The sequence below is a fragment of the Prionailurus bengalensis genome, chromosome A3 (genome assembly GCF_016509475.1).
Source record: "Prionailurus bengalensis isolate Pbe53 chromosome A3, Fcat_Pben_1.1_paternal_pri, whole genome shotgun sequence".
Taxonomy (NCBI): Eukaryota; Metazoa; Chordata; class Mammalia; order Carnivora; family Felidae; genus Prionailurus; species Prionailurus bengalensis.
In genome coordinates this window covers 51,341,262-51,363,788 of record NC_057354.1, presented here as the reverse complement: position 1 = coordinate 51,363,788, position 22,527 = coordinate 51,341,262, and the positions used below count along the sequence as shown (strand labels likewise).

General features: G+C 44.0%; 1 protein-coding gene and 1 non-coding gene across 2 annotated transcripts in view; one reads left to right on the top strand and one right to left on the bottom strand.

Moving 5' to 3' along the window:
- Window positions 1–22,527, top strand: part of SH3RF3 (SH3 domain containing ring finger 3) — a 389,906-nt gene that overhangs the window by 103,107 nt on the left and 264,272 nt on the right. The gene's annotated exons all lie outside the window — the stretch shown is intronic.
- Window positions 13,291–13,425, bottom strand: LOC122467423. The gene has a single exon (XR_006292952.1). It is a non-coding gene; the product is annotated as a small nucleolar RNA SNORA1 (small nucleolar RNA).

The following is a 22,527-nucleotide window of genomic DNA, read 5'->3' as shown; positions in this document are numbered from 1 at the left end:
GCTTTTCGTTGGACCTGTTGGCCATTTGTATTTCTTCTTTGAAAAAATATCTAGTCACATCCTCTGACCATTTTTTAATTGTGTGTGTGTATGCACACACACACACACACACACACACACAGACACACATATAGTTGTTATTGAGTTGCATGAGTTCCTTATATATTTTAGATATTAACTCCTTATCAGATACATGATTTGCAAATATTTTCTCCCATTAACTTGCCTCTTCATTTTGTTGATGATTTCCTCTGCTATGCAGAAGGATTGTCTTTTTTTTTCCTTTTTATCTTTTGAAAATTCTTACAATGAGTTTGCATAACAATTTTTTAAATCAGAAACTCAGATTTAAAAAATGTTTTTCCTCCCTCTCCTTCCTCACCTCACAGGTATACCTCAGAGCTCAGGTTTTTACCCATCATGTTTCATCACATCTGTGACCCGTGTGACCACACTCTCTGTCTGTAGTATTTATCAGTACTCTGCCCCATCCTCTGATACTCACCTTAGGCTTTGGTATCTTCCAGCTTTCTTTTATCTGTATGTGTGTGTATCTCTAGTCTTGTCAGGTGTTTTTATATTCTGCTTGGGTCTGAACACCAGTGTTCATTAGTCTCTTTCCTTTTAACATCAATTCTCTTTCCTTCCATTCCCCCTGGTCATAATCTGTTCTAGGCAGAATCAGTTCCTGTTTCCTCTGTGTTGCTCTCCTGTCTTGTATATCCCTTTCTCCCAGACTTCTCAACCTCAGCAGAACATTGAATTTACCTGAGAGAGCTTCAGAAATCCCAGGCCTGAGTTCCATCCCAGTGATTTTGGTGTCTTTGGTTTGGTGGAAGCTGGATTTGAGGGGTCTTTAAGTTCCCCAGTGAGTCTCCTGGAAGCAAGGCTGGGAACTCCTCTTCTATCTGGTGTCTTGCTGTACTTTGGGGAATCACGTGCATGGTGCGTATAAGTTTCTGGGGTCCTGACTCTTGGATATCAGCAACACCACTAGACCTACAGATCCCCAGTACCAGGCACTGGGAAAACAGCAGTGAGTGAAAATAACTCCAAGTGAGGAAGTCTGTTTTTGCACCGGCCACCCTGTCTTGGTGCTGGTCTAGCTGAGAATTTGATCAACCCAAATCAACCTCCTGTCTTGACTTCACCCGCTGGGGTTGTGCCTCCCTTATAGTGAAGAAGAAACTGGTATAATCCACATCAGTGGCCGGCTTGGGCATGCAGTCTGGACATGTTTTTCAAGCCCTTATTCCCTGCTCTGTTGCTCAGTCATTGAGACCAAACCTGGGGGCTCATCTTCTTCCATCATTGTTGCCCTCAGACAGGGATGCAGTGTACTTATTGTGGCTCTGACTCTGCGGCTCATAGAGGTCAGTAGTGGCTTTGTCTCTGCTTCACATTGTCTGGTCTCAGAGAGGGAACAGGCATCAGAAAATTTTACAGGACAGCATTAGGAAATCAGGAATTACAGCGAAAGGGAATCCTGTCCCTGTGTGAGGCTGGGTCAGACTTTTATGACATGGTTCTGTGATTCTCAGTATATGGTCCTGCTATAGAAACTGGATTCAGAGAGTCATGATTTATTACAAGGAAAATGTGGACTGTTTGTATACCTGTGTGATGATGGCCTAGTTACCCAGTCAGAGCCAAGCTATAACCATGAGAGAAGAGGTAAGACATTGTATTTCAGGAAGAGTATTTGGAAGAAGGTTATCACCTCCTACAGGTGTCTAGTGAGGGCTGATGGAAGCTTCTTGGGAATGCATGGGCACCAGTGGTAGTTAGGGACTGCCAGCCCAGAGGCCCAAGGCCACCCTCAAAAGCTTGCAGGGTGTGGGTAGAGCCAGAATCATGTGCCCATCATTGCTCCTCATGGCTCTTGTGGTACACTTGGAACCTCTGAGCTCTCTTGTGCTCTGTCCCTTTCCATTCACCCACTTACCAGCAAGTACAAAGGGTCTGCTGGATGCTGTTGTTACTCCATGCATCACAAAGAAAATGTCCCTATTCTCACAAGGTTTATATTCCAGTGGGGGAGGTCGACAAACATGAAACATAAATAAAAAAATAGCCCAGATGTGGTGAAGCTTTTTATTTTGGTTTAGCCCAGTAGTTTAATTTTTCCTTTTTTCTAGGAAAATATGTCTACAGCTGATGTCAGAGAGATTACTGCCTGCACGGTCTTCTAGGATTTTTATGGCTTTGGGTCTCACATTGAGGTCTTTTATCCATTTTGAGTTTATTTTTGTGTGTGGTGTAAGAAAGTGGTGTAGTTTCATTTTTTTGCATGTAGCTGTCCTATTTTACCAGCATCATCTGTTGAAGAGACTATCTTTTCACCCAATTGTATAGTCTTTCCTCCTTTGTCATAGATTAATTGACCACAAAAGTATGGGTTTATTTCTGGGCTCTCTATTCTGTTTCATTCAGCTCAGGGTGTATTTTTGTGCCAGTACCATACTGTTTTGAATACTATAGCTTTGTAGTGTATCTTGAAATCTGGGACTCTGATACTTTCAGCTTTGTTCTTCTTTCTCAAGATTGCATTGGCTGTTCAGGATCTTACAAATTTTAGGATTCTTCATGGTGAAGGAAATCATCAACAAAACAAAAAGGCAACCTACTGAATGGGATAAGATATTTTCAAATGATATATCTGTTAAAGGATTAATATCCAAAATATATAAAGAACTTACAAAACTGAACACCAACACCCCCCCCCAAAATAATCCAATTAAAAAAAATTGACAGAGGACCTGAATCGACATTTTTCTAAAGAAGACATACAGATGGTTAACAGACACATGAAAAGATGCTCAACATCACTAATCATCAGGGAAATGCAAATTAAAACCTCAGTGAGATATCACTTTACACCTATCAGAATGGCTAAAATAAAAAAAAACACACAAGAAATAATAACTGTTGTTAAGGATTTGTAGAAAAAGAAGCCCTTGTGGTAGGAATGAAAATTGGTGAAGCCACTGTGGAAAATAGCGTGAAGTTTTCCTAAAAAATTGGAATAGAATTAGAAGTAATTCTATCCAAAGAAAGTGCAAACACTAGTTTGAAAGGATATATACACTCCCATGTATATTGCAACATTATTTACAATAGCCAAGATATGGAAGCAACTCAAGTATCCATATATGGATGAATGGATAAAGAAGATGTGATATGTAAGTACACACACACACACACACACACACACACACACATAGGGATACTATTTAGTCATGAAAAATAAGGAAATCTTGCTATTTGCAACAACATGGATGGATCTAGAGGGTATAATGCTAAGTGAAATAAGTCAGTCAAAGGCAAATACCATATGATTTCACTCACATGTGAAATTTAAGAAACAAAGGAATAAACCAAAAAAGACACAAACCAAAAACAGACTCTTAACTATAGAGAACAAACTGATGGTTACCAGAGGAGAGGTGGGGGGAATGGGTTAAATAGGTGAAGGGGATTAAGGGTACACTTATCTTGGTGAGTGGATTACACAGAATTGTGGAATCACTATATTGTATGCCTTAAACTAATATAACATTGCTAATTATATTTGAATTGTAGGGGGGAAAAAAAAGAAAAAACTAGATGTGGGACAGACGACATGCAGATAGTTAATACTATAGGAAAGGAGAGTGGAGAATGACAAAATGATGACTTTCATGTTTGGTGCTGGGGAACATCCTTGAAAGGATTCAGTCTCAGCCAATGTCTGAAAATCTGAGTGATGACAAGGAGCCAGCTAGGCAAAGATCAAAGACTGTGGAGTGGGGACACCTGGTGCCAGGATGCTAAGGTAGGGATGACCTTGGCATTTTCAGAAACCACACAGCAGTCTGAATGGTTGTACAGTCCAGGGAAGGAGTTTGGATCATGTTCTCAGTGCACTGGGAAGTCATGGAAAGGCTTTAATCACAACAATGTGCGATCTGGTTTGCTTTAGAAAGATCTTGCTGGCTGCTGCTAAGGGAAAAGATTGAGGAAGCCAAGTTGGGAGGCAGATGACCAGATATAGGTGATTACAGTATCACAGGCAAGAAATGATAATGATTTAGACTAGGTTGTGGTAGTAGAGATGAAAATAAAAGAACAGACATAGGGTTTGTTTGGAAGAATGATCAACAGGTCTTGATGCATTGGATATTTGGCATGAGGGAGAGGTGAATCAAGGATAATTCCTAGAGTTTTGGCTTCAGCAACTGGATGAGTATTAATATTATTTACCAAAGCTGCAAAGACTGCTAAATATCCAAAGGGAGTATAAAGATTTCTAATTGGAACCTGTGAAATTGAAGGTACCTGTTAAGCATCAAAGGAGAGATGTCAAGTAGTCTGTGGCTTATACAAGCTAAAGACAGATTGTTGGAGTCAATCAGTGGCATTTAGAAAGAGCGATAACATGTTCCTGTTTTCCTAGGACACTCCTGATCTACACCTATTGTTCCATCATCATTGTTAAAGGACCCCTTTTCTCACTCTCAGCCTCACACCTCTTTGTGCTATAACTTATCATCTTTCACAGAGACAGTATTTAAAGCCACGGGCTAGAGAGTCATTAGAGAGAATGGTACAAATACAGGTAGAGTCTGTTACACTTCAACATGTTGATGTGGGAGGGCATTCAGGAAACAGCCACTGGATCAAGAGAAAAGCCAGGAGGAGGTAGACTTACCCCAGTCAGGAGAGGAATGTGGCTGGGAAGGGAAGAGTGGTCACATGTGAAAGAATGAGATGAAGACACAAAGAGTGGTCACTGCATGTTGCAGTTTCATAAGGATGGTCCCAGTGGAAAGGAGAAGGTGGAAGCCCACAGGAACTGAATTGAGGAGCTAGAATGTGTGATGAGCTTGCTACATCCTTCCTGTTGCCCCACTTTTCAGACAAAAATCATAATTGTAAGGAGCTAATTTAAATGCCATCTCTTCCATTAAACAGACCTCAGATTCCGACAGTGAACTGGTTAGAATTAATTGCCCTTCTGTATTCCCATAGCACCTTGTTTGTAACTTTTCATTTGACTTTTTGTTGTTGTTGTTCATTGTGTTTTAGCCATGTGTGCCTGGCTCCTTATTAGCTATAGATCACCTGGGAGCAATGACTGTTTATTTTCCATCTTCATCTTGCCTATGAAACTTAGCCTTGTCACAGTTCAATGAACCTATGAGACATTTGAGAAATGTTGAATGGATGAGTGAATGGATCCGTGAATAAATGAGTGAGTGAATGAGTGAATGGATGAGTGAGTAAATCATGAGTGATTGAATACATAAGTGACCAAGTGAGTGAGTGGATGGATGAGTGTGTGAATGGGTGAGTGAGTGACTGGGTGATTGAGTGAGTGAGCGATGGATGAGTGAGCAAGTGAGTAAAGGATTGGAACTGCAGTCAAATTGGTACCAAGTACCTACACAGCATAACAGCCATGGGTGGTTGGTATTTCTGTTTGTCCCTTGTCCACCTCATTTGTTCATATGCAAAAGCTTCCATTTCCAGCAATGATCATTAAACACTGCAATGGATAATTGTAGAGTGGTTATTTTCTATTCTGTTGGTCCTAGGCTGCCTTTAATTCTAATGGAAACAATAGTTTCCTTTAACTGAAAATTTGGTGAATCCTTTTTAGCTATTTTTCTGTTTTCCTTGTACTGTTTGAAGGATATACTATTTATGGACTGCAAAACGATAGATTCTAATCTGAGCTAGAGATAAAATGTAAAGGGGGGCATAAAACATTTAGGAAGCACACATGAATCACAACAGAGGATTACACAAAAGCTTTATCAGGAAAATGTGCACATTTTGCATTTAGGAACAGCCCAGCAAAGTGGCATACAGCTGATTTGTCATAATATATAAACCTCTGGTAGTACTAAGAAAATAAATACTATATTAAGTCTTTAGGCAAAGCCATTGATACTAGTTTCTATCTATGAATGCAATTCTGTGTTCCTGATGTGTTGGAAATACCCCAAAACAAATGCCAAATGTGAGATTGCAGATTAAATTTATAGGGCCCTAAGCTGTAACTATATTTTTAAGATGGGAGCTGTTCTACCTACTAATTCCTCTGGGAATAAACTGGCAGAATGAGGGAAACCCCAAAATGCCAGGTATAAGAGAAATCTTATCAGAATTTCTGTTAGGCAGATTCAGGGAGGAAATCTGGGAATGGTATTATCTGTAGCCCTAGAAATCACAGCCTCAAGAACCTGAAGTCAAAGACGTGCAAAAAGCCCTGATGTCCGGGCCCTTGAATCAGCCTGTGGCCCTGGACAAGTCCCTCCCTGTTACTGGCATCCTGGGGGAGAGGGGTTGATGCTGGTGCTGAGAACAGCCCTCTTTGCCGAAGCCAGGTGAGGTCTCACACACCTTTCACACTGTGGCCTGTCACCAGTGGGGTCTCATTCCATATGGTGTGACAGTTGAAGCAGTTGGACTTGGGCTTGCCCTTGGTGCCTGGTGTCACTAAGGAGGTGAGAAGAATTCTTGCTCTTCTTGATGTTATACGGCATCCCCTGGAAATGTTCAGTCATGTTGTTCTGGGCAGCCTTCTTCTGAGGGACCCACTGCCAGGGGACTCCTCTGCCCAGCTGTCAGCAGAGCAGAAGGAGGGTCTCTGGTGCCTCTTGCAGAAAGCTCCCATTGCCCAGGCACGCCTGTGTACTTCATGGTGTACTTTGTACTTCGTGGTCTCCATGCTCCTGTAGCACCACAGACCCTGTCTCTCTGAGGGTCAGCTGGTTGCTACTTTGAGGCTTTTAGATTTAAAGATGGGAGCAGAGCCATGGTCAGAGTGAGGCCCATGCCTGTAGTTACTTTTTTCTGTCCTCAACAGATGGCCAGCATTGGCCTCCACCATCACTTGACTCCCCTTTGGGTGCTCAGATGTAATTTTTGTTTCCTTGTGGTTATTTAACTCTGGATGTGCAGACCCTGAGAGTCTGACTAGGTAACTTGTACACAGTCCTTCCTATGTGAATCGGTCATTTTCCTTTCCAAGTGTCAACTGGAAATTAAAAGTAAATTAATTTTTATTTTCTTTGGACAAGCCACACTTCTAACCTGACTTGTTATTATAGGGAATTGGGCTTTGAAGAAGACAAATTAAAGAGTATCTATAAATTATCTTCATGTTTTTTCTTTTTTCATGTTTGCTTTTTATCCCTTGAACTGAGACCAGAATCATTAAGATTTTCTTAAGAAGTTGGCTGCAATAAGTATCCTAATAATTACAACTCAGGAAATTCATCATAAATCATTGTTTTTGCTGTATTTCCTTGGCCTTCAGATTTTCCAGCTGAAATTGCCTCAAGGGACCCTTAACATCTTTTATGGAGTTTGTAAACTCCCTGAAGAGTCTTGGACTTGGAATCTAGAACACCTAACATAATACTGGGCATTACTTACTGGGCTCAGGAAATCTTTTGAAGGAACAAAAAATATCTTCCTATAATGTAAGTTGCTGATTCACAAAGTGGCTTCTTCACCAAAAGTGTGTTGAAGCAGTTTTGAAATCAGGACACCTAGGTTCAAATCCATTTTCTACCTCTGGCTGGGATAACACCGAGCCAGCTACTTTACTTCTTTGAGCTTCTGTTTCCTCATCTGTAAAGTGAGATGGTGCCTACTTTGCAGGGTGGTTGTGAGGGGGAGTAGACCAAAGAATAACATGGCTAGTTGGGTGGCTGGTATGTATAGATGTCCCACATCCATGGTGCCCTCCTCTTTTCCTTCCCCATCAGCCTGCAAGGGTCTCACCTGACATTGTACAGCATAATGTGACAGGTGGCATTACTTTGACTTGTCTTAAAGCTGGATGCTTTCACATAGATGACCAGGGAGGCAGTGAGGATGTGAGAGTGGAGGTGATATATAAACCTGGAATTGCCTCTGGGGTGTTCTGGGGTGAGCTGTGAACATTCACCAGGGGCTCTGGTCTTCAACTTTGCATTGTGATGATGAGCAGTGCTGGGAGGCCTGTTCCATGTGATGAATGTGTGTGACAAGTGCTTGAGGGAGAGGACATTGGTGTCAGGTGGATGTCCCAATCCTCCCTGACTTCTGGCTCCAGGGGAACACTGCCACAAGACTGTGAGTGAGGAAGGGTGCTCAGTGGGAGAGGAGGACCTGCATTACAGGGAGTTGGTTAACTTCTTTCTAGTTAGACTTCCCACTGTTTAAGATAATGTGACACATTACCTGGAATCACAACTGCATTCAACAGTAGTACTGCTTTAATTTTTCATTTTCTCATATTTAGTGATGGGGGTCTCAAATATGAGTGTATGGATATTTTCCAGAGACATAGACTTAAGTTTGGGTTTGCAGGGGCTGAGTGAGCAGTGAGACAGAGATCAGAATGAGGTCACACCCACAAACCGGTGCACCCAGGTTTAAGTGTGGAGGTTGTTCCTTTCAATTCCAGTAGCCAATGGTGTGCTAAGGATGGCTTTGGAGAGCTTCAGAAGCTCTCTCCCACAGAAGCTCCACAGCCCCCTCCCCATACCCTCCATTAGTCTCCAAATAAGTGTACTTGCTAGGTAACACCAGTGACCTTGCAGGGCAGACTGAGCTCCCAGATGACCTCTGTAGCTTACCACCCACCATGTCACCGCCCTGTCCCTTCCCACAGGGACACTTCTGGGGGTGTCAGTGTTAGGAATGGTTCTGTGCAGAACCAACCTCTTCCCAATTAGACAGGTGCAGGATAGTCATGCTTCAGGGTTGCCTGTCCTGGTCCAGGTGTGCCCGGCAACCTCTTCCCTTTGTAAACTTGTGCACGAGTGTGCTGGCTCATCCATTCTGACAGACTGGCTGTTTAGACAGTGCTTCCTCCAAGCTGCCCTTCTTGGTGTGCTCTTATTTTTCATATTAGCAAACTGAGCTTTTCATTATTCCTTGTAGGTATTGAAAATGTTTTTAATTGTGAAATATAGCATGGAACAAAAGAACATCTAAACATTACGCTAAGTGAAAAGAAACCAGTTGCAGAAGACTATATTATATTATCCTGTTTGTATGAAGTATCTAGCTTAGGGACAGAAAGTAAACTACTGGTTTCTTAGGGCTTGGGATGAGGGTTGGGAAGTTACAGGGTATAGGGATTCTTTTTGAGATGATGAAAAATGTTCTAGAATTGCCTGTGGTGATGGTGATGCATATCTGTGACTGTATCAGAAACTACCAAATCACCTGATGGATGGTTTATGTCTATATGTCATATATCATATGTGTCAAAAATGAAGGCAAAATAAAGATATTTTATGATAAATGAAAAAACATGTGCACAACTTCTCAGATGATACTAAAATGAACACTCATGTACTCAGCAACCAGAACCAAGTGGAGTATCCTACAACCCAGAGGTCTCATTTCGCCCCTTCTGCCCCAGAGGTAACCACTGTCCTAAATGGTGTTAATGACAATGTGTGTTTGCATCCATCCCTCAACTAGGTATAGTTTAATTTTACCTATTGGTTAATTTTGTACATATGGATTCATACGTTACCTATTTTGTGACTTCTTTTAAGCACTGTGGTTTAGATATATGTTGCCATAGATTTTTCCTATTCACTGCTACATACAATTCCATTGTATGGAGAATACAATTCATGCACCCATTCTATCATTGATGGCATTTGAGTTGTTGGGTGCCATTATGGCCAGTACTGACATAAACATACTTATATTTACCTCCTAATGCACACATGCAAGGATTTCTGTAGAAATATCCCTAGTAGCAGAATTGCTAGGCTATAGAGTCCATGCATTTTTATCAATGATAGATAATACCAAATAATTTTTTGTCAAGAAAATTGTGCCAATCTATGTTCCCAGAAGCCAGAGGTGACAGTTACTGGTGTTCCATGTTTTCAACAACACTTGGTATTCTCTCAGGTTATTAATTTTTGCCAGTCTAGTGGGTATGAAACGGTATTTCAGTGTGTGCATTTTCCTGATGATCAGTGAGAGTGAACATCTTTTGTATATGTCTTCCCATATTAGTTAGCGTTTACTGCATAACAAACACCCCCAGAATGTAGAAGCTTAAAATAACATCCATTTCATTTAGCCGACAATCCCGTGTGTTGGTTGAGATTACCAGCATAGCGGGAATGTCTGGGGACTCTCCATGTGGTTTCTTATCCTGCAGAAGGCTGAGTTGGGCTTTTCATGTGGTGAATGATAGGTTCTAATAAACTGCAAGAGAGGGCAGATGCCATTGTGCACTTTTTAAACATCTGATTGCATTATAGTGTTGCTGTCTCATTGGCCAAAGCAAGCCACCAAGGCTAAGTTCAGTTTGGAAGAGAATTTTCCAAGGGCCTGGATCCAGGGAGACATGAATCCTGTTGGAGGACATTATTACACAACCCACCATAGTACCTACTTCCTGTATTTCTTTAGGATGTTGGTCTTTTATATTGCTGGTAGGAGTTCTTTATATAGTCTGGATACTAATTCTTTGATAGTTATCTGTGCTAATTTTGGATCAATAGAAATTCCTTTAATAAACAAGATCAACAAAATAATAATAATGGCATGTTTTCTGGGCTAAATTTGGAAAACATTACAGTGTAAGGTAAATACAGAAAGGTTATTTATCTCAAAGGAGGAACTAGAATCAAACTCCTAAAACTTAGTAATTTAACTTCTGTATCTGTTATAACTTAGTAATCAACTATTTTAAAAAGTTGCCTACATGGAGATTTAGGATTTTTAGGAATATTAAAGACCCGGGGGAAATTAGTATTGGTTAGGTAGGACAAAAACTCAAATCAGTTACTTGTAATAAACTTAAATAAGTGCAACTCTTTTTGAAATTCTCTTTTTAGATTCTCTATATTAACCTTGTATATTTAGTAATATACATATTGTACTCTACATAACTTGGTTTTCTTCCTAAAATTATCTTTTAAGACAATTTGATATTTTACTCAGAAAAGTACAAAGTTTTTAATATTTTGAAAAAATACATTGATGTATAAAAGGATGGATATTAAGATTTTAGACTTTGAGGGGCTCCTGGGTGGCTCAGTCGGTCAAGTGTCTGACTCTTGATTTTGCCTTAGGTCATGATCACATGATCTCATGGCTTGAGCCCCATTTCGGGGCTATCAGTGGAGAGCCTGCTCGGGATTCTCTTTCTCTTTCTCTGCCCCTCCCTTGCTCACTTGATCTCTCTCTCAAAAATAAATAAACTTAAAAAATATTCTAGACTTTGAGTTCTCTTCCCCATGTTTTGCTTATTTAAAGCAAAAATACTCCCCAAACGCAAGATACCCCAAACACAAGATAAATATTTCACCATTATAACAAAAAAGGCTGTTTGGGCTTAATCTAGAACTTTTACAGGGTCCAACAGAACCAGAGTTTATTTTTTCAGAGGAGTAGATAAGTGCAAACTCTCCAAATTTATTGAATTTGATGTTTACGAATGAAATGATTTCCTCATCCCCACAAGTGCTTTGTCTTCTTGAAAGGCTTCAGTTTTATCTTTTTTAGAGATGCCTCACTGTCCCAGTTTGCCTGGACCTGAGGAGTTTCCTGGGACACGGGTCCTAAACCCTGGGAACATACCAGGCAAGTTGGAGGCTAGTTGGTCACCCTCTTCTTCACAAATTTCAGAAAGTAAAATTCATTGATTTGGATTCATGCCCACATCTCTAGCCTTTAAATGTGCTTAACTTGCTTAATTTCCTTCTTTGATTATTTTTTTTGCCCCCTAACACAAATCATTCCTGCTGGAGGTGGAAATATTCAGAAAGCAGGGCCCCGGGACTGGCTGTGTGGAGTTGGCCTCTGGAGGGTGTGTGTTGCTCCAAAACGGGCTGGTGAGGGCTTTCCTTGTTGCCCAACGCTGACAGTTCCTAATGCTGCTCATTTTGCCACATAGGCAGCATAGTCGCATTGCCTACGTTCATGGTTTTCATGTTACAGCCACGATTTTAAAGCAGCATATTCTGATTTTTCTCACCTAATTTAGTAGTCTCTTGGTTTAGATTGCACTTGGGGCTGTGCTTAGAGTTTTGATAAAACTTAGTTGTATATGTGTCATTTTGGAAAGGACTGTTTGGAAAATAGGACATAGAACAGGTGGTTATAAAACCACCAGGTCAAATGGAGATCATTATTTCTCTTTTATTTAGAGGCAAATGTTGCTATATAGGTTGACATATAAAGATATATAATACATAATTTAAGGAAATATTCAGGGAGTAGAGACTAGGGAATACATATATGAGCATTTTTTCTTATGATGCATTTTCTTCATTCTAAAACTATTATATTGTTTAATTTCTGTCTTAACAGTTCCTAGATCTGCCCTATGATGTTGTGCAGCTTGTGCACTGCACAACTTGGAGTTGGGGGGGCAACTGTTCACATTCCAGTTATCCTAGATTTGTCTTGAGAAAGGGATGCCTTGCATAAGAATGCTCCTGGGCAAATGGAAGCCAGCATGACTGCCTCCCTGACCCTCCCAACAAAGGTACTTTACAGAACACACGAAGGAAATAAAATTTTTCTTCTGCTTACATTTTATAGCCTTCCCTACCCTCACTGTAGTACCTCATATCTCTGACCTGAGACAGTTGATCTGTTTTTTAGTTTTAACACATAGCAGCATAATGGTATAGAGCACAGAGCCAGGGGCCAGTGCTGCGGTGTTCTACCTGCACAATCCAGGGGAAGTTACTTGCCCTCTCTGTGCCTTACTTTCCTCATCTGTACAGTGTGGGTGGTTCCTTCCTCAGTAGGCCAGTGGGTGGGTTAAATGAATGAATAGGGTAAAGCACTCACAACTGTGCATGACATGTTGTATGTAAATGCCACAGCCTTGTTCAGCTTTGCCTCTGACATTGGTCTAATGCACACCTGTGTTTAGCAAGACCGAATCTTTTTTTTTAAGCCAATACATTTTTATTTAAGGAATTTTATGTGTGATTCCTTCTATAGCCAATCACCATAGTTCCTCAAAGTCAGAATGATAATCTTCAATACGGCCCTTTTAAAAGGAACTTTTTTTGTTCAATCCATAGTTCACTGTCAGTCCAGAGCTCTTCAGTTTGGCTTCTTTGATCTCCACTTGAATATGGACATACTTCAAAAATTCCCCATCGCTAATCTTTGGGATCTAGTTTCTTTATGTTAGGACCCTAGAAGTCAAATTGTAAGAAGTGCACTGATTGTGCACTGATCTAGAATTGTTAGTCCTTGTTTCTAATATTAAAAAGTCTTGTTGCTTCCCCTCCATGGCTTGAGCCCAGCAGATGCTGTTATGGGTCTCACTGTCACCACGGCAATAAACTTGCTGTGATTTTAGCAAAATTTGTGTCTCAGTGTAGCCGCGTTAACAATCTCTGGACACCATGAATGATAGTGCCCATTTCCATCTAGAATGAGGCTTTAGCAAGACTGCACCTAAAACTCTGGTTCATAGGTAAGGGCACAGGTAGAGAAGTCATGACCTATTCCTTGACCCCATGAGAAGAAGGCCAGGTCAATTATCATTGTCTTTGTCTCTTTTCTTCTGGAATTTGCTTCTCCCTGTCTCAGCAGCACACCACCCCCCGCCCCCCAGTGTGTGATTGTCTATTTATGTGCTGCTTCTCCTGTGAGATGGAGCATCTTCTATGATGGAAGCTTAGATTTCCAGGAATTTGCCAGGTACATGGCAGGGGTTCAGGGACATTCAGCTTCAGTGAATGGATTGGGTCTCCTCTGGGATTTGGGAGGCACTGCCTCTCCAGGGCAGTATTTTCTCTCTGTGTCATAATTCTCGTGGTCAGGCCCAGCCAGGCGGCACTCACCACATACCCCATTCTGGTCTCAAAATCCAGAAAAGTGCTCCGGAAGGATATTGAACATCCGTGTGGGGCTCTGTAAGTATCATTTACATTAGAGCTTAGATGGCACTTTTGACCCTGAGTCAGAGTTGTGACCTAAGCAGGAGAGGGGGGTTCTTTATGAGGAGTTGTGCAAGCTCACAGTCCTCACAAGGCTAAAGGAGAGGCCGGTGTGCCTGTGCCATTATGTGTGTGTGCACACATGTAGTTCTTTCTTCGTGTGTGGGGTTTCTCTTACCTTATCAAATGTAGGCAGCAAGTTGAGGCCACAGAATGGTGTGTTCATTCCATTTTGGTGTTTCTCAGTGAGGTCACCATACCAGGATCCCAGTAGACAGCTTCTCATTTATTGAATGAAACTTGGGTAAAGCTGTTCTAAGAACAGAGGGCATTGGGCATATTCATTTTTGTCAAGTTTGCCATTAGCAATGAATCTCCGGGTTGTTTTCATGTTAGTACTCAATATAAATATCTGTGAAGCTGTGAACACATTTACAATTTCTAGTCAACTAACTAGAAATCATCAGCCACAGAAGATACAAAATTAGCAAATACCTATCAAAATAAACTCGACAGTTCTTATCAGACATGCCATAACCTCTATAAATACAAGATGTCAAATGAAATGTACCTAAGAATTTGGGCAACTTTTAGGAACTGTTGGAGAGAACTTTCTGAGTTGTTTTAAGCAAAGGAATGATCAGAAGTGTAGAAGGCCCTCATAGTAGCTTTCACTAAGTACTGTCTGTGGCTGGGTCCAGAATCCCAGCTGGGGTGCGCCTTACTGATTTAATGAACATAATAACATGGAGCAAGCTGCCTGTTGCTTGTGCTTTTAATAGCAGAGGTTTTCAGAGAAATAAGCCAACTAAATTGGTTTTTCTTCTTGTCTCTTTAATTATCCCTGCTCCAGGCCAGTGAATCGAGGCGTAGTGGTAGGAAGGGAGAGAACATCTTTATTTTCTTGCTGCAACCAATGGTATATACCCTTTACCCTTTGCTGTGTGTGCTTGTGCACAAACACACATACTCTCTGTCCACCCTCTCTCTCCTGATCACAAATGTGACTGCATATTGTTTCACACCCAGCTTTCTCACAAGCCTATAAACGCTGCTCTGGAGAGACTGAGGGTGTGGCCCGTGCTGCTGTGGCCTCAGTGCCTTTGCAGAGCACCCGCGTCCTCAGTGCATGTTCCCTGAGCTGAGAATGAGAGAAAAAGTAGGTTGACACCACACTGTGAAGACACTGCCAGTTCCGTGGAGCCCATTGCCCCACCAGTGCTGGCTCAGCATAATTCCAGGAATCCAGGCGGCCGCTGCTGCTGCTGCTGCAGGAGTCCTGAGGTGAGCTCCGAAGGCATTCTGACATGCCAATTTAATGGGATTTTAATCTCATTAGGGATGCAGACGTTGCACTGTCATCGCTGGAAGGAACGTAAGTGATTCAGGCTCATGATTTATTTAAATGTGGAGGAAAGGACTCCCTTAGCGAAACAGGAAAGTATCTGAAGCGCAGATACTTTACGGTGCAGGCGCTGCCAGGTCCCTGGGTGTGGGTAGCCCAGGGACCCCTTGGATCTGGGTGTGTTGGGACTTTGAGAGCTTCTAGAGAATTTGTTTAGAGGATTGTGCCTTGGTTTTTATTGTTACTTTTCTTCTTAGTCTTGACGGCCTAAATTTTATCTCCTAAATAGTTTTTTCTTTTTCTCATTTTCTCTGGATGGAGTTAAGCTTTATTCAGTGAAAGGGAAAACTTCAAGCTGTTGATGAGTGAACCACTAGAGAAAACAGCAAAGGAGGATTTTATTTCAAGGTACCTTAGGTGCCGGAAGACAGACAGTGGCATCTCTTGTGTCCCATTGCCCCAGAGACCAGCTGCCATCCACTGACTGTATTTTTATGCGTATTCATGAAGGGAGATGGATGGAGCCTTGCAGGGAACCAGCAGCTCTTCTTGGTGGGAAGGTTTTAAACTACCTCTTCCCTTCACACTGCCCCGCTTGACCTCCACTGCACCTGAGTCCTCTCGGAATGTGCCCATCCACTTAGTGGCAGCCTCAACACCACCAGAATCCCTCTTGTCCACTCCAAAGTCTCTGTTCACATCCTGGGAAAATGCCCATTGGGCCAGGAGTTGTTTTTTTGTGTGTGTGCCACGTGGGCACAAAGATAAATCCTTTTTGGAGAGGCTAAATCAAGTCATTCAGTCCATCATGTGACAAGGAAATAATAAATCAACTGTCTGCTTTTCAACTCTGTGGGCTTCACAAGAAGAAAGAAAGGAAGCAGCCTCGAGGCGTCCCTGTAAGGGCAGCTGCCCTGTGTCTGTGCAGTGCCCGCAGGGAGGGGGCAGGACCAGCCTATGTCTGGGCCGGAGGTGGTTTGCCGGGGGCAGTCGGGGAGGGGTGGCCTGAGGGGAGCAAAGCTAGTGTTACTTTCTTCCTTGAGTTGTCTGGGGCCAGGATGGTTCTGCCTGCCACTAGCTTCCTAAAGAAAGTTCTCTCTCATTCTCCATGCATGGTGTGTACTCTGTAAAGTTTCTGGCATGTTATCCATTTCCTGAATTACACAGCTAGAGCTTCCCCTATCTCAGTTTCCCAAAAAAGCAAGTAACCCAAGTGCAGAAACCCAGACTAAGAATATGTTTTATGTAAAGGAGACAGAGACGCAGTTCAGGTGGAGATTGTATTGGAAACCCCTTTTCCCAGATGAGTCCCCATAAACAACGGCATGCTGCATCCTGAAACCAGGGTCAGGGCTGCCCCCAGGCCCAATGTGAAGCCCATCACCTTGGCTTTTGTGCCAACCATTTTGGGAGACTTTTCCCCCTTTGGTTGGCATCATGCTTGTGCACACACACATACATGTGAGTACTTTCTCTTTTGTGGCTCAAGCAGCCTTGCTGTCCCTGGACCCCAGGAATCTGCTTGCCCTTTGGAAACAGGCTTCTTATAAAGACTTTCAGATTGAGGGAAAGGGAAAGAGCCTGGTGCTGATTTGGCTCAACTGTTAGAAACACCAAGGAGCTGCTGGCTAGTAAGACTTTAGCCATCAACCTATACTTATATAAGGATAAATTTACCTTAATGACCCCTAGAAACAAATACATAGTGCCAAGACTTCCAGGCATCCTTTGCAGGGGGTGAAATGAATGTTTACTGAAGGGATATTATTTGGGCAGGTCAGTATGACAACCAGAGGAGATTGTGCTCAAATTTTCAAGAGCAAGAAGCTGACAAGTCAAGAGGAGTGCTAAATCTAGTGAACCAAGATTTCAGTGAGGGTCTCTGGAAACTGAGAGCCTGAAGGCTTTCTATTCCTTCTGGGGTATTGGGGAACCTTCCTCCTGCCCTCAGCTCACTGCTGTCAAGGCCAGGCTGACTCTATCAGCTGGCGAGAACCGTGTGCTGCTGAGGGACACAGGCATGGTGTCACCACTCCAGTCCTCACTGGTAGTCCTGTCCAGCACAGGTGACTAGCTGTCTCTGCAGTCATGGCAATTCCTGTAGGCTAGTTTCCTGTGTTGGGATGTGGAGCAGACCACCACATGTGATCCTGTTCTGATGCAGCTGGTTGCCTCCTGCCTCTGGGAGCCCTACTCTGGCTAAGCTGTGGTGGCTGAGCTGTGACTGTCAGAAGGTCCTGGTTTGTCCAAATGCAAGACTGTACACAGTAATTTAAACCAGCAAGCTGTTCTGCTGTTTGCTGCTCTTAGTATGGGTACTCCCAGGTCAGAGCAGGCACATGACCAGGCTTGGTGGCCTGGACTGGGCTGGGGGTTGGTGAAGGCATCTTCTGAGCTCTGACTGCCTGGGGAGCTGCTCTCATAGAGCTAATTGGCTGTGCTATTCAACCACCATATCCTGTGGTTGGGGTTTTGCCTTTAAGAACAAATTGCAGAGAGACTGTCTTTGAGGCTGCTGCTTTCCCTGATTCTGTCCATCCCATGCTCACCATGCCCTCTCTACCTGGGTGGCCAGGGGAGGATGGCTCTGCATCCACCTTCGGGTAAAGGCAGCTTTCAGAAGGGGGAGACAGCTTTGGGCTAGCAGGGGATCTGGTTTTCATGTGACTTCATCATGAGATTTTTGATACACACCTGCTGCCAGATCGTAAATGATAGCCGCGACATACCCATGCAGTTCAAGCTAAATCACAAAAGCTGGGTCAGGGGATTCATAAGGCTCAATTCTCAAATAGTGTGTTTGGGCTTCTATAGCCTCTGGGGTCTGACAGAGGAGGCTCTTGGGCCCTGAGATAATGTTGTGGCTGGTTCAGAGCCTGCAGACAGAGGCCTGGCTCTGACACCCTCTGGGACCACCACTCAGAGCTGTGTTTGTGTTGTGGGGAGTCTTAAAAACCCACAAAGAGGGCAGGCAGGCTGGGGTTCCTGTGGGTTCTCTGTTATGATTCCCCTGTGCAGTATGACACAGTGATACATTGGCCAAGCTACGATATCCTAAGAGAGTGTTCACAGAGCACTTTTTCTCACAATGCCCTGGAGTTACCATGTTTCAGAGGCGCTTTATGTGGGAGAAGTTGGTGGCAGGGAGGAGAATATGAGCTAAATTAAAATAGAAGGATTTCTATACTTGCTCTTTCTGCCTACAGAAGAATTTTTTTCTTTGATTTTGTTCATTTCACTTTTGTTACATGGAGGGTTCAAATAGGTGCCTGTCGAAGGGGCTATGTATCAAAATGGAGCCCCCCTTGATGTCTGTGTTAGGGCTACATGCCTGGCTCTGTGTGCTTCTAGTATTTGACACTGCCAAATACTAGACGGAGGGCAGTGGGCACTGTCTGAGCCCTGTTTGTGATATACCAAGAGGAGCAAGGACCCAGGCTGAGGCACCTGTGTTCTTGGATGCCTTGAGAGCTTTCTCTGCTTATATTCTCTCCCCCACCTACCCCAGCCAGAGAGATCCTTCTCAAGTGGTACCCTGAATGTTTTTTTGGTATAGAGATGCTTGCAATGTTGACCTCAGCCTAAAGCAGAGGGGTTCTTTAGGGTCTTTTCATTTTCTAAATTCTCAGCACATCTTGGTAGTAAATGCATTCCTGCGGCTTCCCTGGTGGTTATTTATAAACTTTCAGTGCACTAACTAGGCTTGACAACCCTGTCACTTAGCCTTGTCCCTGGTGGAAAAACCATGCAAACTGTCGCCTGAACTCCAGGGCTGGTGCACAGTCTCTGCTGACCCTTGGCTGGGATGCCAGGTGTGGAGAATGAGAGGGTATGTGACCTTGGTCAGGGGGCTGAGTGGGCCCCATTGAGGGGCCCAGGTGAAGGGTCAGTATGCTGTGGGACCAGGTGGGATCTAGTAATGGGCAGGGCAGCTGGTGGGTAAGCCATCCCACACAGCCTGGGATGGCAGGTCATGAGACAGAACTCTGAGGCAGCCGCAGCCAGGCTGTGACAGTGGAAGGGTGCAGGAATAGGCACACCCACCCGAAGGGCCAGTGCCGCAGGCAGCTCTGATCCTCCTCCCACAGGCTCTGAGGAGAGAGTGGGCAGCACAGAGCCTTGTGCTTCTCTAGGAAGCTGGAAAGATAAACTCCCCTGTGTTGTCTGGGGGAGTCAGAACCAGAAGAGCTTCTGTGGGCTCCTGGGAGGGAAGGAGCGGGTATCCTGCTGTCACCACTCACATGTGTCTGATGCTATGAAGTTCAGAAGGCACTTTCAGGGAAGTTCCTTCATTCTTCACACTGCCCCATGGAGCCTTGTGTGGGTCATTATTGCTCTGCCTCTGAGGGCAGAGCCCTGGGCCCAGGTGCCCCCAGGAGGCACTGGTTCCAGGTCCATGCCCTCTGGGAACAGAGAGCAACCCAGGCAGAGCAGATGGTGCCGGCTTTCATTGGCTCAGGGGCCTGGTAGGGACTGTGGGTGGAAGAGTGCCAGCCTCTGAACCTGCGTATCTGGGCTTAGCCTCAGCTCCGTGCTCTTGCAGTTGAGCTCGGTGGTTTTTTTGTGTGTTTTTTTTTTAATGTTTATTTATTTTTGAGAGAGAGAGGGAGACAGAGTGTGAGTGGGGAGGGGTAGAGAGAGAGGGAGACACAGAATCTGAAGCAGGCTCCAGGCTCTGAGCTGTCAGCACAGAGCCCGAACCGGGCTCAAACTCACAAACCATGAAATCATGACCTAAGCCGAAGTCTGATGCTTGACAGACTGAGCCATCCAGGTGCCTTCCCCTTAAAAAAATTTTTTTAACATTTAGAGCTTGGTATTTTCATGTGTGAAATGGGTACGAGGACATCTTGCATGTAACGTTCTGACCCATAGGAGAACTGATGGGTCATTTAGGGACAAAGGAAGCACATGGGAGAAGCTGCTCGCAGCCATCCATAGGGTAGGGAATAGGGAGGAGGGCAACAGCATAGGACTTGGCCTGGGATTGCTTACACGTGCCCAGTAGCCTTGTACAGTGTGGGGCACTGCACCATGCAGGCCTTCAGACATTCTCTGCTCTGTTACACAGATCTGGGAGTCAAGCCCAGGGAGCAGTCTTTCATTTGGAGTGCTGTAGATAGAGGGACAGAACCCTTTGCTGATGGTTCTTCCTGCCGTGTAGAACAAAGCACTGATGAAGAGGTGAAAAGAGGTGATTGTCCCCTTTCTGGGCTCAGGGAAGCCTGCATGCTAGCATTTTGCTGAACAGCAGGCAGCAGGAGTGCTCATCAGTTGTGAAGATGGCATTTCGTTTGTTTTCATTGTAGTGGAAGCAGAGCGCAGTAAAATGCGTCAGGAAGGGTCTTCATTTGGCCAAGGCACGTACCTATAATCCCTGCTGCCTCCTAGCCACAGCAAGCAGCTGGAAAGCAGGACAACACCAGCAGATGCTTACAAAAGGGGAGGGATATTCAGGTAGAAGTGAGTGGGATTGCAAGAAGTCTTATCTGGCCTTTGACAGTGTATGCGCTGGTGAACCCCCACCCCGGCTGAGCAAGTCAAGTTAGGACCCTGCTGAGTGGGCAGGAAGCCCCTTTGTAACATACCCTTGCTCATCACACATGACAAAATCCACGTGCTTCCTTCCTTCCCTATTTTGTTTAGAGATGCAGGTCACTCCGACTGGCTGTGTGGATGTGTGTGCATCCCCCACAGATGGAGGGTTTCTGTCCATTCAGCCTGAGGAAGTCATGTCTGTGTTGTTTGGCTTTACGCCCATTGACTGAAATCCATGCTACATCACACAGACTTATACTGCTGGAAACCGCTGTGAGGAAGGGGGCAGTCCACTGTGGGTGGGTGATGCTATAACAGGAAAAACATATATCACTGGATGGAGTCAGTCCTCCACCTGGAGCTCAGGCCAGCTTCAGTGTGGCAGGCATAGGAGGGGTGCAAGAGCAGGCCTGGGCAATGAATGACACCTATTAGTGTATGGCTGGGCTTGGATTCAGGAAGGGGCCTGTGGGCTTGTGCCCCACCCCATAGTGACCCTGCACAGATGTCTTGTGAGGTAGCCCACCTGGCTTTCAAGGAACACCCAGAGAGTGGCTGGGGGCCTCTGGTTTTCTCTGTCTGTGACAGATGCACAGTGTGTTTCTCTTTGAGCTTCCTGAGCAGAGCAAAGACTGCAGTAAGTTAAATGCTGGGTGAAGTAAGTGAAGTCCTGGGTGAGGCCACTGGTCATGGTCCATCTGTCTACCCTCATGTAGGACCAGGAGTTGAGAGCTTCCTGTCTAGGGTGAGAACTAGTGACTGTCCTCCTCACACAGTTACCCCACGTTTCGGAACAGTTCTATAGCATCACTCTGTTGCATCTTTAGACATCTCCATGGGAGGCGGGTGGATGATACCCATCCTACAGAAGGGGGAAGGAGCCCAGCAAGATAGCACTCTGCCCAAGTGCTGGATTCAGTGTGTGGTGGTACAGGGACTCTGGACAGAACTAAGGTATATTTCCCTTGAGAGTATTATGGGATAAGAAATAAAACAGAACTCCAAGCTCTAATAATTCCATCTGTAAACTCTGTCTGGACAACACACTAATTTGTAACTATTTCTTCCTGAGTACCTGTGACACTAACTAACTGGGAAGTTCACTTGCCAGTGAAAATATATGTCCTTGTAACATCTATTTAAAAACCTTGTTTACTCCAAGACTGTTCAAAGTTCTCAAGTATTCCCCTCCCATTTCTTCCCTAGATTTTAGTTGCCTTGAGGGCAAAGAAACTGTTGTCCTTTACATGTTGAGATCTCCCAAACACTACTGTGATTCTATCACAGCCCTGCCTGTGGAGGATAAGAAATCCCCTTTTTATAAAAGTGCATGTTATTTTGTGCATTTAGTAGTTACTAGTCTTGTTTAAGTAGTGTGGGTCATTGAGAATCAGTTAAATGGCAGGCATTCCCAGGCCTTGCTTATGGACTCATACAGTGTCTGGGAGCTGGGAGCACCCTGAAGACCAGATCCTCTAACCCTTTACTTACAGTGGAGAAACTGAGGCCTCAAAGGGCCACTGGGTTTGCACTTTCTTTGTTATATTCTCCGGGCTGTACTGACACAAGAGACATTCTGACACGTGATGTGTATTAAAAATCCTTCAATGAGTATGCAGCATTTTATTCTATTCGATCAGGAGAAAAGGCCACAGGGCTATAAGAACCAGGTCCCCCAGCAGGGCAGAGCACAGCAAGAGCAGGAGGAAGTGAGCCAGG